Raw genomic sequence first — 15,218 nt, 5'->3', positions numbered from 1 at the left:
GCCAAGAAATTGGCCAAAATACAGTGAAAATTTCGCTTTTTTCAAAAAAATTGGAAAAAGTGGCTGCAGAAGAAGGCTTGTGGTTTTTCCCCTGAAAATGGCATCAACAAAGGGTTTGCGGTGCTAAACTCAGCAGCTTCCCAGCTTTCAGGAACAGGCAGACTTGAATCAGAAAACCCAATTTTTCAACACAATTTTGGCATTTTACTGGGGCATACCCCATTTGTGCAATTTTTTGTGCTTTCAGCCTCCTTCCAGTCAGTGACAGGAATGGTCATGAAACCAATGCTGGATCCCAGAAACCTAAACATTTCTGAAAAGTAGACAAAATTCTGAATTCAGCAAGGGGTCATTTGTGTAGATCCTACAAGGGTTTCCTACAGAAAATAACAGCTGAAAAAGAAAAATATTGAAATTTAGGTGAAAAAACCATCAATTTTTCTCTACGTTTTACTCTGTAACTTTTCCCTGCAATGTCAGATTATCGAAAGCAATATACCGTTACGTCTGCTGGACTCCTCTGGTTGCGGGGATATATAGGGTTTGTAGGTTCATCAAGAACCCGAGGAACCCAGAGCCAATAAATGAGCTGCACCCTGCAGTGCGTTTTCATTCTATACCGGGTATACAGCAATTCATTTGCTGAAATATAAGGAGTAAAAAATTGCTATCAAGAAAACCTTTGCATTTCCAAACAGGGCACAAGATAAGGTGTTGAGGAGCAGTGGTTATTTGCACATCTCTGAATTCCGGGGTGACCATAGTAGCACGTGAATTACAGGGAATTTCTCAAATAGATGTCTTTTTTACACACACTCCTATATTTGGAAGGAAAAAATGTAGAGAAAGACAAGGGGCAATAGTACTTGTTTTGCTAATCTATGTTCCCCCAAGTCTCCCGATAAAAATGGTACCTCACTTGTGTGGGTAGGCCTAGCACCCGCGACAGGATATGCCCCAAAACACAACGTGGACACATCACAGAAAACAGAGCTGTTTTTAGCAAAGTGACTACCTGTAGATTTTGGCCTCTAGCTCAGCCGCCACCTAGGGAAACCTACCAAACCTGTGCATTTCTGAAAACTAGAGACCTAGGGGAATCCAAGGAGGGGTGACTTGTGTGGCTCGGACCAGGTTCTGTTACCCAGAATCCTTTGCAAACCTCAAAATTTGGCTAAAAAAACACATGTTCCTCACATTTCTGTGGCAGAAAGTTCTGGAATCTGAGAGGAGCCACAAATTTCCTTCCACCCAGCGTTCCCCCACGTCTCCCGATAAAAATGATACCTCACTTGTGTGGGTAGGCCTAGCACCCGCGACAGGATATGCCCCAAAACACAACGTGGACACATCACAGAAAACAGAGCTGTTTTTAGCAAAGTTACTACCTGTAGATTTTGGCCTCTAGCTCAGCCGCCACCTAGGGAAACCTACCAAACCTGTGCATTTCTGAAAACTAGAGACCTAGGGGAATCCAAGGAGGGGTGACTTGCGGGGCTCGGACCAGGTTCTGTTACCCAGAATCCTTTGCAAACCTCAAAATTTGGCTAAAAAAACACATGTTCCTCACATTTCTTTGGCAGAAAGTTCTGGAATCTGAGAGGAGCCACAAATTTCCTTCCACCCAGCGTTCCCCCACGTCTCCCGATAAAAATGATACCTCACTTGTGTGGGTAGGCCTAGCGCCCGCGACAGGATATGCCCCAAAACACAACGTGGACATATCACAGAAAACAGAGCTGTTTTTAGCAAAGTGACTACCTGTAGATTTTGGCCTCTAGCTCAGCTGCCACCTAGGGAAACCTACAAAACCTGTGCATTTCTGAAATCTAGAGACCTAGGGGAATCCAAGGAGGGGTGACTTGCGGGGCTCGGACCAGGTTCTGTTACCCAGAATCCTTTGCAAACCTCAAAATTTGGCTAAAAAAACACATGTTCCTCACATTTCTGTGGCAGAAAGTTCTGGAATCTGAGAGGAGCCACAAATTTCCTTCCACCCAGCGTTCCCCCACGTCTCCCGATAAAAATGATACCTCACTTGTGTGGGTAGGCCTAGCGCCCGCGACAGGATATGCCCCAAAACACAACGTGGACATATCACAGAAAACAGAGCTGTTTTTAGCAAAGTGACTACCTGTAGATTTTGGCCTCTAGCTCAGCCGCCACCTAGGGAAACCTACCAAACCTGTGCATTTCTGAAAACTAGAGACCTAGGGGAATCCAAGGAGGGGTGACTTGCGGGGCTCGGACCAGGTTCTGTTACCCAGAATCCTTTGCAAACCTCAAAATTTGGCTAAAAAAACACATGTTCCTCACATTTCTGTGGCAGAAAGTTCTGGAATCTGAGAGGAGCCACAAATTTCCTTCCACCCAGCGTTCCTCCACGTCTCCCGATAAAAATGATACCTCACTTGTGTGGGTAGGCCTAGCGCCCGCGACAGGATATGCCCCAAAACACAACGTGGACATATCACAGAAAACAGAGCTGTTTTTAGCAAAGTGACTACCTGTAGATTTTGGCCTCTAGCTCAGCCGGAACCTAGGGAAACCTACCAAACCTGTGCATTTCTGAAAACTAGAGACCTAGGGGAATCCAAGGAGGGGTGACTTGTGGGGCTCGGACCAGGTTCTGTTACCCAGAATCCTTTGCAAATCTCAAAATTCGGCTAAAAAAAAACATGTTCCTCACATTTCTGTGGCAGAAAGTTCTGGAATCTGAGAGGAGCCACAAATTTCCTTGCACCCAGCGTTCCCCCACGTCTCCCGATAAAAATGATACCTCACTTGTGTGGGTAGGCCTAGCGCCCGCGACAGGATATGCCCCAAAACACAACGTGGACATATCACAGAAAACAGAGCTGTTTTTAGCAAAGTGACTACCTGTAGATTTTGGCCTCTAGCTCAGCCGGCACCTAGGGAAACCTACCAAACCTGTGCATTTCTGAAAACTAGAGACCTAGGGGAATCCAAGGAGGGGTGACTTCTGTGGCTCGGACCAGGTTCTGTTACCCAGAATCCTTTGCAAACCTCAAAATTTGGCTAAAAAAACACATGTTCCTCACATTTCTGTGGCAGAAAAAATTGGAAAAAGTGGCTGCAGAAGAAGGCTTGTGGTTTTTCCCCTGAAAATGGCATCAACAAAGGGTTTGCGGTGCTAAACTCAGCAGCTTCCCAGCTTTCAGGAACAGGCAGACTTGAATCAGAAAACCCAATTTTTCAACACAATTTTGGCATTTTACTGGGGCATACCCCATTTGTGCAATTTTTTGTGCTTTCAGCCTCCTTCCAGTCAGTGACAGGAATGGTCATGAAACCAATGCTGGATCCCAGAAACCTAAAGATTTCTGAAAAGTAGACAAAATTCTGAATTCAGCAAGGGGTCATTTGTGTAGATCCTACAAGGGTTTCCTACAGAAAATAACAGCTGAAAAAGAAAAATATTGAAATTGAGGTGAACAAACCATCAATTTTTCTCTAATTTTTACTCTGTAACTTTTCCCTGCAATGTCAGATTATCGAAAGCAATATACCGTTACGTCTGCTGGACTCCTCTGGTTGCGGGGATATATAGGGTTTGTAGGTTCATCAAGAACCCGAGGAACCCAGAGCCAATAAATGAGCTGCACCCTGCAGTGCGTTTTCATTCTATACCAGGTATACAGCAATTCATTTGCTGAAATATAAGGAGTAAAAAATTGCTATCAAGAAAACCTTTGCATTTCCAAAAAGGGCACAAGATAAGGTGTTGAGGAGCAGTGGTTATTTGCACATCTCTGAATTCCGGGGTGACCATAGTAGCACGTGAATTACAGGGAATTTCTCAAATAGATGTCTTTATTACACACACTCCTATATTTGGAAGGAAAAAATGTAGAGAAAGACAAGGGGCAATAGTACTTGTTTTGCTAATCTATGTTCCCCCAAGTCTCCCGATAAAAATGGTACCTCACTTGTGTGGGTAGGCCTAGCACCCGCGACAGGATATGCCCCAAAACACAACGTGGACACATCACAGAAAACAGAGCTGTTTTTAGCAAAGTGACTACCTGTAGATTTTGGCCTCTAGCTCAGCCGCCACCTAGGGAAACCTACCAAACCTGTGCATTTCTGAAAACTAGAGACCTAGGGGAATCCAAGGAGGGGTGACTTGTGTGGCTCGGACCAGGTTCTGTTACCCAGAATCCTTTGCAAACCTCAAAATTTGGCTAAAAAAACACATGTTCCTCACATTTCTGTGGCAGAAAGTTCTGGAATCTGAGAGGAGCCACAAATTTCCTTCCACCCAGCGTTCCCCCACGTCTCCCGATAAAAATGATACCTCACTTGTGTGGGTAGGCCTAGCACCCGCGACAGGATATGCCCCAAAACACAACGTGGACACATCACAGAAAACAGAGCTGTTTTTAGCAAAGTGACTACCTGTAGATTTTGGCCTCTAGCTCAGCCGCCACCTAGGGAAACCTACCAAACCTGTGCATTTCTGAAAACTAGAGACCTAGGGGAATCCAAGGAGGGGTGACTTGTGTGGCTCGGACCAGGTTCTGTTACCCAGAATCCTTTGCAAACCTCAAAATTTGGCTAAAAAAACACATGTTCCTCACATTTCTGTGGCAGAAAGTTCTGGAATCTGAGAGGAGCCACAAATTTCCTTCCACCCAGCGTTCCCCCACGTCTCCCGATAAAAATGATACCTCACTTGTGTGGGTAGGCCTAGCGCCCGCGACAGGATATGCCCCAAAACACAACGTGGACATATCACAGAAAACAGAGCTGTTTTTAGCAAAGTGACTACCTGTAGATTTTGGCCTCTAGCTCAGCCGCCACCTAGGGAAACCTACCAAACCTGTGCATTTCTGAAAACTAGAGACCTAGGGGAATCCAAGGAGGGGTGACTTGCGGGGCTCGGATCAGGTTCTGTTACCCAGAATCCTTTGCAAACCTCAAAATTTGGCTAAAAAAACACATGTTCCTCACATTTCTGTGGCAGAAAGTTCTGGAATCTGAGAGGAGCCACAAATTTCCTTCCACCCAGCGTTCCCCCACGTCTCCCGATAAAAATGATACCTCACTTGTGTGGGTAGGCCTAGCGCCCGCGACAGGATATGCCCCAAAACACAACGTGGACATATCACAGAAAACAGAGCTGTTTTTAGCAAAGTGACTACCTGTAGATTTTGGCCTCTAGCTCAGCTGCCACCTAGGGAAACCTACCAAACCTGTGCATTTCTGAAAACTAGAGACCTAGGGGAATCCAAGGAGGGGTGACTTGCGGGGCTCGGACCAGGTTCTGTTACCCAGAATCCTTTGCAAACCTCAAAATTTGGCTAAAAAAACACATGTTCCTCACATTTCTGTGGCAGAAAGTTCTGGAATCTGAGAGGAGCCACAAATTTCCTTCCACCCAGTGTTCCCCCACGTCTCCCGATAAAAATGATACCTCACTTGTGTGGGTAGGCCTAGCGCCCGCGACAGGATATGCCCCAAAACACAACGTGGACATATCACAGAAAACAGAGCTGTTTTTAGCAAAGTGACTACCTGTAGATTTTGGCCTCTAGCTCAGCTGCCACCTAGGGAAACCTACCAAACCTGTGCATTTCTGAAATCTAGAGACCTAGGGGAATCCAAGGAGGGGTGACTTGCGGGGCTCGGACCAGGTTCTGTTACCCAGAATCCTTTGCAAACCTCAAAATTTGGCTAAAAAAACACATGTTCCTCACATTTCTGTGGCAGAAAGTTCTGGAATCTGAGAGGAGCCACAAATTTCCTTCCACCCAGCGTTCCCCCACGTCTCCCGATAAAAATGATACCTCACTTGTGTGGGTAGGCCTAGCACCCGCGACAGGATATGCCCCAAAACACAACGTGGACACATCACAGAAAACAGAGCTGGTTTTAGCAAAGTGACTACCTGTAGATTTTGGCCTCTAGCTCAGCCGCCACCTAGGGAAACCTACCAAACCTGTGCATTTCTGAAAACTAGAGACCTAGGGGAATCCAAGGAGGGGTGACTTGTGTGGCTCGGACCAGGTTCTGTTACCCAGAATCCTTTGCAAACCTCAAAATTTGGCTAAAAAAACACATGTTCCTCACATTTCTGTGGCAGAAAGTTCTGGAATCTGAGAGGAGCCACAAATTTCCTTCCACCCAGCGTTCCCCCACGTCTCCCGATAAAAATGATACCTCACTTGTGTGGGTAGGCCTAGCGCCCGCGACAGGATATGCCCCAAAACACAACGTGGACATATCACAGAAAACAGAGCTGTTTTTAGCAAAGTGACTACCTGTAGATTTTGGCCTCTAGCTCAGCTGCCACCTAGGGAAACCTACCAAACCTGTGCATTTCTGAAATCTAGAGACCTAGGGGAATCCAAGGAGGGGTGACTTGCGGGGCTCGGACCAGGTTCTGTTACCCAGAATCCTTTGCAAACCTCAAAATTTGGCTAAAAAAACACATGTTCCTCACATTTCTGTGGCAGAAAGTTCTGGAATCTGAGAGGAGCCACAAATTTCCTTCCACCCAGCGTTCCCCCACGTCTCCCGATAAAAATGATACCTCACTTGTGTGGGTAGGCCTAGCACCCGCGACAGGATATGCCCCAAAACACAACGTGGACACATCACAGAAAACAGAGCTGTTTTTAGCAAAGTGACTACCTGTAGATTTTGGCCTCTAGCTCAGCCGCCACCTAGGGAAACCTACCAAACCTGTGCATTTCTGAAAACTAGAGACCTAGGGGAATCCAAGGAGGGGTGATTTGTGTGGCTCGGACCAGGTTCTGTTACCCAGAATCCTTTGCAAACCTCAAAATTTGGCTAAAAAAACACATGTTCCTCACATTTCTGTGGCAGAAAGTTCTGGAATCTGAGAGGAGCCACAAATTTCCTTCCACCCAGCGTTCCCCCACGTCTCCCGATAAAAATGATACCTCACTTGTGTGGGTAGGCCTAGCGCCCGCGACAGGATATGCCCCAAAACACAACGTGGACATATCACAGAAAACAGAGCTGTTTTTAGCAAAGTGACTACCTGTAGATTTTGGCCTCTAGCTCAACCGCCACCTAGGGAAACCTACCAAACCTGTGCATTTCTGAAAACTAGAGACCTAGGGGAATCCAAGGAGGGGTGACTTGCGGGGCTCGGACCAGGTTCTGTTACCCAGAATCCTTTGCAAACCTCAAAATTTGGCTAAAAAAACACATGTTCCTCACATTTCTGTGGCAGAAAGTTCTGGAATCTGAGAGGAGCCACAAATTTCCTTCCACCCAGTGTTCCCCCACGTCTCCCGATAAAAATGATACCTCACTTGTGTGGGTAGGCCTAGCGCCCGCGACAGGATATGCCCCAAAACACAACGTGGACATATCACAGAAAACAGAGCTGTTTTTAGCAAAGTGACTACCTGTAGATTTTGGCCTCTAGCTCAGCTGCCACCTAGGGAAACCTACCAAACCTGTGCATTTCTGAAATCTAGAGACCTAGGGGAATCCAAGGAGGGGTGACTTGCGGGGCTCGGACCAGGTTCTGTTACCCAGAATCCTTTGCAAACCTCAAAATTTGGCTAAAAAAACACATGTTCCTCACATTTCTGTGGCAGAAAGTTCTGGAATCTGAGAGGAGCCACAAATTTCCTTCCACCCAGCGTTCCCCCACGTCTCCCGATAAAAATGATACCTCACTTGTGTGGGTAGGCCTAGCACCCGCGACAGGATATGCCCCAAAACACAACGTGGACACATCACAGAAAACAGAGCTGGTTTTAGCAAAGTGACTACCTGTAGATTTTGGCCTCTAGCTCAGCCGCCACCTAGGGAAACCTACCAAACCTGTGCATTTCTGAAAACTAGAGACCTAGGGGAATCCAAGGAGGGGTGACTTGTGTGGCTCGGACCAGGTTCTGTTACCCAGAATCCTTTGCAAACCTCAAAATTTGGCTAAAAAAACACATGTTCCTCACATTTCTGTGGCAGAAAGTTCTGGAATCTGAGAGGAGCCACAAATTTCCTTCCACCCAGCGTTCCCCCACGTCTCCCGATAAAAATGATACCTCACTTGTGTGGGTAGGCCTAGCGCCCGCGACAGGATATGCCCCAAAACACAACGTGGACATATCACAGAAAACAGAGCTGTTTTTAGCAAAGTGACTACCTGTAGATTTTGGCCTCTAGCTCAGCTGCCACCTAGGGAAACCTACCAAACCTGTGCATTTCTGAAATCTAGAGACCTAGGGGAATCCAAGGAGGGGTGACTTGCGGGGCTCGGACCAGGTTCTGTTACCCAGAATCCTTTGCAAACCTCAAAATTTGGCTAAAAAAACACATGTTCCTCACATTTCTGTGGCAGAAAGTTCTGGAATCTGAGAGGAGCCACAAATTTCCTTCCACCCAGCGTTCCCCCACGTCTCCCGATAAAAATGATACCTCACTTGTGTGGGTAGGCCTAGCACCCGCGACAGGATATGCCCCAAAACACAACGTGGACACATCACAGAAAACAGAGCTGTTTTTAGCAAAGTGACTACCTGTAGATTTTGGCCTCTAGCTCAGCCGCCACCTAGGGAAACCTACCAAACCTGTGCATTTCTGAAAACTAGAGACCTAGGGGAATCCAAGGAGGGGTGATTTGTGTGGCTCGGACCAGGTTCTGTTACCCAGAATCCTTTGCAAACCTCAAAATTTGGCTAAAAAAACACATGTTCCTCACATTTCTGTGGCAGAAAGTTCTGGAATCTGAGAGGAGCCACAAATTTCCTTCCACCCAGCGTTCCCCCACGTCTCCCGATAAAAATGATACCTCACTTGTGTGGGTAGGCCTAGCGCCCGCGACAGGATATGCCCCAAAACACAACGTGGACATATCACAGAAAACAGAGCTGTTTTTAGCAAAGTGACTACCTGTAGATTTTGGCCTCTAGCTCAACCGCCACCTAGGGAAACCTACCAAACCTGTGCATTTCTGAAAACTAGAGACCTAGGGGAATCCAAGGAGGGGTGACTTGCGGGGCTCGGACCAGGTTCTGTTACCCAGAATCCTTTGCAAACCTCAAAATTTGGCTAAAAAAACACATGTTCCTCACATTTCTGTGGCAGAAAGTTCTGGAATCTGAGAGGAGCCACAAATTTCCTTCCACCCAGCGTTCCTCCACGTCTCCCGATAAAAATGATACCTCACTTGTGTGGGTAGGCCTAGCGCCCGCAACAGGATATGCCCCAAAACACAACGTGGACATATCACAGAAAACAGAGCTGTTTTTAGCAAAGTGACTACCTGTAGATTTTGGCCTCTAGCTCAGCCGCCACCTAGGGAAACCTACCAAACCTGTGCATTTCTGAAAACTAGAGACCTAGGGGAATCCAAGGAGGGGTGACTTGCGGGGCTCGGACCAGGTTCTGTTACCCAGAATCCTTTGCAAACCTCAAAATTTGGCTAAAAAAACACATGTTCCTCACATTTCTGTGGCAGAAAGTTCTGGAATCTGAGAGGAGCCACAAATTTCCTTCCACCCAGTGTTCCCCCACGTCTCCCGATAAAAATGATACCTCACTTGTGTGGGTAGGCCTAGCGCCCGCGACAGGATATGACCCAAAACACAACGTGGACATATCACAGAAAACAGAGCTGTTTTTAGCAAAGTGACTACCTGTAGATTTTGGCCTCTAGCTCAGCCGCCACCTAGGGAAACCTACCAAACCTGTGCATTTCTGAAAACTAGAGACCTAGGGGAATCCAAGGAGGGGTGACTTGCGGGGCTCGGACCAGGTTCTGTTACCCAGAATCCTTTGCAAATCTCAAAATTTGGCTAAAAAAACACATGTTCCTCACATTTCTGTGGCAGAAAGTTCTGGAATCTGAGAGGAGCCACAAATTTCCTTCCACCCAGCGTTCCCCCACGTCTCCCGATAAAAATGATACCTCACTTGTGTGGGTAGGCCTAGCGCCCGCGACAGTATATGCCCCAAAACACAACGTGGACATATCACAGAAAACAGAGCTGTTTTTAGCAAAGTGACTACCTGTAGATTTTGGCCTCTAGCTCAGCCGCCACCTAGGGAAACCTACCAAACCTGTGCATTTCTGAAAACTAGAGACCTAGGGGAATCCAAGGAGGGGTGACTTGCGGGGCTCGGACCAGGTTCTGTTACCCAGAATCCTTTGCAAACCTCAAAATTTGGCTAAAAAAACACATGTTCCTCACATTTCTGTGGCAGAAAGTTCTGGAATCTGAGAGGAGCCACAAATTTCCTTCCACCCAGCGTTCCCCCACGTCTCCCGATAAAAATGATACCTCACTTGTGTGGGTAGGCCTAGCACCTGCGACAGGATATGCCCCAAAACACAACGTGGACATATCACAGAAAACAGAGCTGTTTTTAGCAAAGTGACTACCTGTAGATTTTGGCCTCTAGCTCAGCCGGCACCTAGGGAAACCTACCACACCTGTGCATTTCTGAAAACTAGAGACCTAGGGGAATCCAAGGAGGGGTGACTTGTGTGGCTCGGACCAGGTTCTGTTACCCAAAATCCTTTGCAAACCTCAAAATTTGGCTAAAAAAACACATGTTCCTCACATTTCTGTGGCAGAAAGTTCTGGAATCTGAGAGGAGCCACAAATTTCCTTCCACCCAGCGTTCCCCCACGTCTCCCGATAACAATGATACCTCACTTGTGTGGGTAGGCCTAGCGCCCGCGACAGGATATGCCCCAAAACACAACGTGGACATATCACAGAAAACAGAGCTGTTTTTAGCAAAGTGACTACCTGTAGATTTTGGCCTCTAGCTCAGCCGCCACCTAGGGAAACCTACCAAACCTGTGCATTTCTGAAAACTAGAGACCTAGGGGAATCCAAGGAGGGGTGACTTGCGGGGCTCGGATCAGGTTCTGTTACCGAGAATCCTTTGCAAACCTCAAAATTTGGCTAAAAAAACACATGTTCCTCACATTTCTGTGGCAGAAAGTTCTGGAATCTGAGAGGAGCCACAAATTTCCTTCCACCCAGCGTTCCCCCACGTCTCCCGATAAAAATGATACCTCACTTGTGTGGGTAGGCCTAGCGCCCGCGACAGGATATGCCCCAAAACACAATGTGGACATATCACAGAAAACAGAGCTGTTTTTAGCAAAGTGACTACCTGTAGATTTTGGCCTCTAGCTCAGCTGCCACCTAGGGAAACCTACCAAACCTGTGCATTTCTGAAATCTAGAGACCTAGGGGAATCCAAGGAGGGGTGACTTGCGGGGCTCGGACCAGGTTCTGTTACCCAGAATCCTTTGCAAACCTCACAATTTGGCTAAAAAAACACATGTTCCTCACATTTCTGTGGCAGAAAGTTCTGGAATCTGAGAGGAGCCACAAATTTCCTTCCACCCAGCGTTCCCCCACGTCTCCCGATAAAAATGATACCTCACTTGTGTGGGTAGGCCTAGCACCCGCGACAGGATATGCCCCAAAACACAACGTGGACACATCACAGAAAACAGAGCTGGTTTTAGCAAAGTGACTACCTGTAGATTTTGGCATCTAGCTCAGCCGCCACCTAGGGAAACCTACCAAACCTGTGCATTTCTGAAAACTAGAGACCTAGGGGAATCCAAGGAGGGGTGACTTGTGTGGCTCGGACCAGGTTCTGTTACCCAGAATCCTTTGCAAACCTCAAAATTTGGCTAAAAAAACACATGTTCCTCACATTTCTGTGGCAGAAAGTTCTGGAATCTGAGAGGAGCCACAAATTTCCTTCCACCCAGCGTTCCCCCACGTCTCCCGATAAAAATGATACCTCACTTGTGTGGGTAGGCCTAGCGCCCGCGACAGGATATGCCCCAAAACACAACGTGGACATATCACAGAAAACAGAGCTGTTTTTAGCAAAGTGACTACCTGTAGATTTTGGCCTCTAGCTCAGCTGCCACCTAGGGAAACCTACCAAACCTGTGCATTTCTGAAATCTAGAGACCTAGGGGAATCCAAGGAGGGGTGACTTGCGGGGCTCGGACCAGGTTCTGTTACCCAGAATCCTTTGCAAACCTCAAAATTTGGCTAAAAAAACACATGTTCCTCACATTTCTGTGGCAGAAAGTTCTGGAATCTGAGAGGAGCCACAAATTTCCTTACACCCAGCGTTCCCCCACGTCTCCCGATAAAAATGATACCTCACTTGTGTGGGTAGGCCTAGCACCCGCGACAGGATATGCCCCAAAACACAACGTGGACACATCACAGAAAACAGAGCTGTTTTTAGCAAAGTGACTACCTGTAGATTTTGGCCTCTAGCTCAGCCACCACCTAGGGAAACCTACCAAACCTGTGCATTTCTGAAAACTAGAGACCTAGGAGAATCCAAGGAGGGGTGACTTGCGGGGCTCGGACCAGGTTCTGTTACCCAGAATCCTTTGCAAACCTCAAAATTTGGCTAAAAAAACACATGTTCCTCACATTTCTGTGGCAGAAAGTTCTGGAATCTGAGAGGAGCCACAAATTTCCTTCCACCCAGCGTTCCCCCACGTCTCCCGATAAAAATGATACCTCACTTGTGTGGGTAGGCCTAGCACCCGCGACAGGATATGCCCCAAAACACAACGTGGACATATCACAGAAAACAGAGCTGTTTTTAGCAAAGTGACTACCTGTAGATTTTGACCTCTAGCTCAGCTGCCACCTAGGGAAACCTACCAAACCTGTGCATTTCTGAAAACTAGAGACCTAGGGGAATCCAAGGAGGGGTGACTTGTGTGGCTCGGACCAGGTTCTGTTACCCAAAATCCTTTGCAAACCTCAAAATTTGGCTAAAAAAACACATGTTCCTCACATTTCTGTGGCAGAAAGTTCTGGAATCTGAGAGGAGCCACAAATTTCCTTCCACCCAGCGTTCCCCCACGTCTCCCGATAAAAATGATACCTCACTTGTGTGGGTAGGCCTAGCGCCCGCGACAGGATATGCCCCAAAACACAACGTGGACATATCACAGAAAACAGAGCTGTTTTTAGCAAAGTGACTACCTGTAGATTTTGGCCTCTAGCTCAGCCGCCACCTAGGGAAACCTACCAAACCTGTGCATTTCTGAAAACTAGAGACCTAGGGGAATCCAAGGAGGGGTGACTTGCGGGGCTCGGACCAGGTTCTGTTACCCAGAATCCTTTGCAAACCTCAAAATTTGGCTAAAAAAACACATGTTCCTCACATTTCTGTGGCAGAAAGTTCTGGAATCTGAGAGGAGCCACAAATTTCCTTCCACCCAGCGTTCCTCCACGTCTCCCGATAAAAATGATACCTCACTTGTGTGGGTAGGCCTAGCGCCCGCGACAGGATATGCCCCAAAACACAACGTGGACATATCACAGAAAACAGAGCTGTTTTTAGCAAAGTGACTACCTGTAGATTTTGGCCTCTAGCTCAGCCGGCACCTAGGGAAACCTACCAAACCTGTGCATTTCTGAAAACTAGAGACCTAGGGGAATCCAAGGAGGGGTGACTTGTGGGGCTCGGACCAGGTTCTGTTACCCAGAATCCTTTGCAAATCTCAAAATTCGGCTAAAAAAAAACATGTTCCTCACATTTCTGTGGCAGAAAGTTCTGGAATCTGAGAGGAGCCACAAATTTCCTTGCACCCAGCGTTCCCCCACGTCTCCCGATAAAAATGATACCTCACTTGTGTGGGTAGGCCTAGCGCCCGCGACAGGATATGCCCCAAAACACAACGTGGACATATCACAGAAAACAGAGCTGTTTTTAGCAAAGTGACTACCTGTAGATTTTGGCCTCTAGCTCAGCCGGCACCTAGGGAAACCTACCAAACCTGTGCATTTCTGAAAACTAGAGACCTAGGGGAATCCAAGGAGGGGTGACTTCTGTGGCTCGGACCAGGTTCTGTTACCCAGAATCCTTTGCAAACCTCAAAATTTGGCTAAAAAAACACATGTTCCTCACATTTCTGTGGCAGAAAAAATTGGAAAAAGTGGCTGCAGAAGAAGGCTTGTGGTGTTTCCCCTGAAAATGGCATCAACAAAGGGTTTGCGGTGCTAAACTCAGCAGCTTCCCAGCTTTCAGGAACAGGCAGACTTGAATCAGAAAACCCAATTTTTCAACACAATTTTGGCATTTTACTGGGGCATACCCCATTTGTGCAATTTTTTGTGCTTTCAGCCTCCTTCCAGTCAGTGACAGGAATGGTCATGAAACCAATGCTGGATCCCAGAAACCTAAAGATTTCTGAAAAGTAGACAAAATTCTGAATTCAGCAAGGGGTCATTTGTGTAGATCCTACAAGGGTTTCCTACAGAAAATAACAGCTGAAAAAGAAAAATATTGAAATTGAGGTGAACAAACCATCAATTTTTCTCTAATTTTTACTCTGTAACTTTTCCCTGCAATGTCAGATTATCGAAAGCAATATACCGTTACGTCTGCTGGACTCCTCTGGTTGCGGGGATATATAGGGTTTGTAGGTTCATCAAGAACCCGAGGAACCCAGAGCCAATAAATGAGCTGCACCCTGCAGTGCGTTTTCATTCTATACCAGGTATACAGCAATTCATTTGCTGAAATATAAGGAGTAAAAAATTGCTATCAAGAAAACCTTTGCATTTCCAAAAAGGGCACAAGATAAGGTGTTGAGGAGCAGTGGTTATTTGCACATCTCTGAATTCCGGGGTGACCATAGTAGCACGTGAATTACAGGGAATTTCTCAAATAGATGTCTTTATTACACACACTCCTATATTTGGAAGGAAAAAATGTAGAGAAAGACAAGGGGCAATAGTACTTGTTTTGCTAATCTATGTTCCCCCAAGTCTCCCGATAAAAATGGTACCTCACTTGTGTGGGTAGGCCTAGCACCCGCGACAGGATATGCCCCAAAACACAACGTGGACACATCACAGAAAACAGAGCTGTTTTTAGCAAAGTGACTACCTGTAGATTTTGGCCTCTAGCTCAGCCGCCACCTAGGGAAACCTACCAAACCTGTGCATTTCTGAAAACTAGAGACCTAGGGGAATCCAAGGAGGGGTGACTTGTGTGGCTCGGACCAGGTTCTGTTACCCAGAATCCTTTGCAAACCTCAAAATTTGGCTAAAAAAACACATGTTCCTCACATTTCTGTGGCAGAAAGTTCTGGAATCTGAGAGGAGCCACAAATTTCCTTCCACCCAGCGTTCCCCCACGTCTCCCGATAAAAATGATACCTCACTTGTGTGGGTAGGCCTAGCACCCGCGACAGG

This window comes from Pleurodeles waltl, chromosome 2_2, assembly GCF_031143425.1.
Source record: "Pleurodeles waltl isolate 20211129_DDA chromosome 2_2, aPleWal1.hap1.20221129, whole genome shotgun sequence".
Lineage (NCBI taxonomy): Eukaryota > Metazoa > Chordata > Amphibia > Caudata > Salamandridae > Pleurodeles > Pleurodeles waltl.
The sequence above is the reverse complement of the archived record's forward strand: the minus strand, read 5'-3'. Positions refer to the sequence as shown.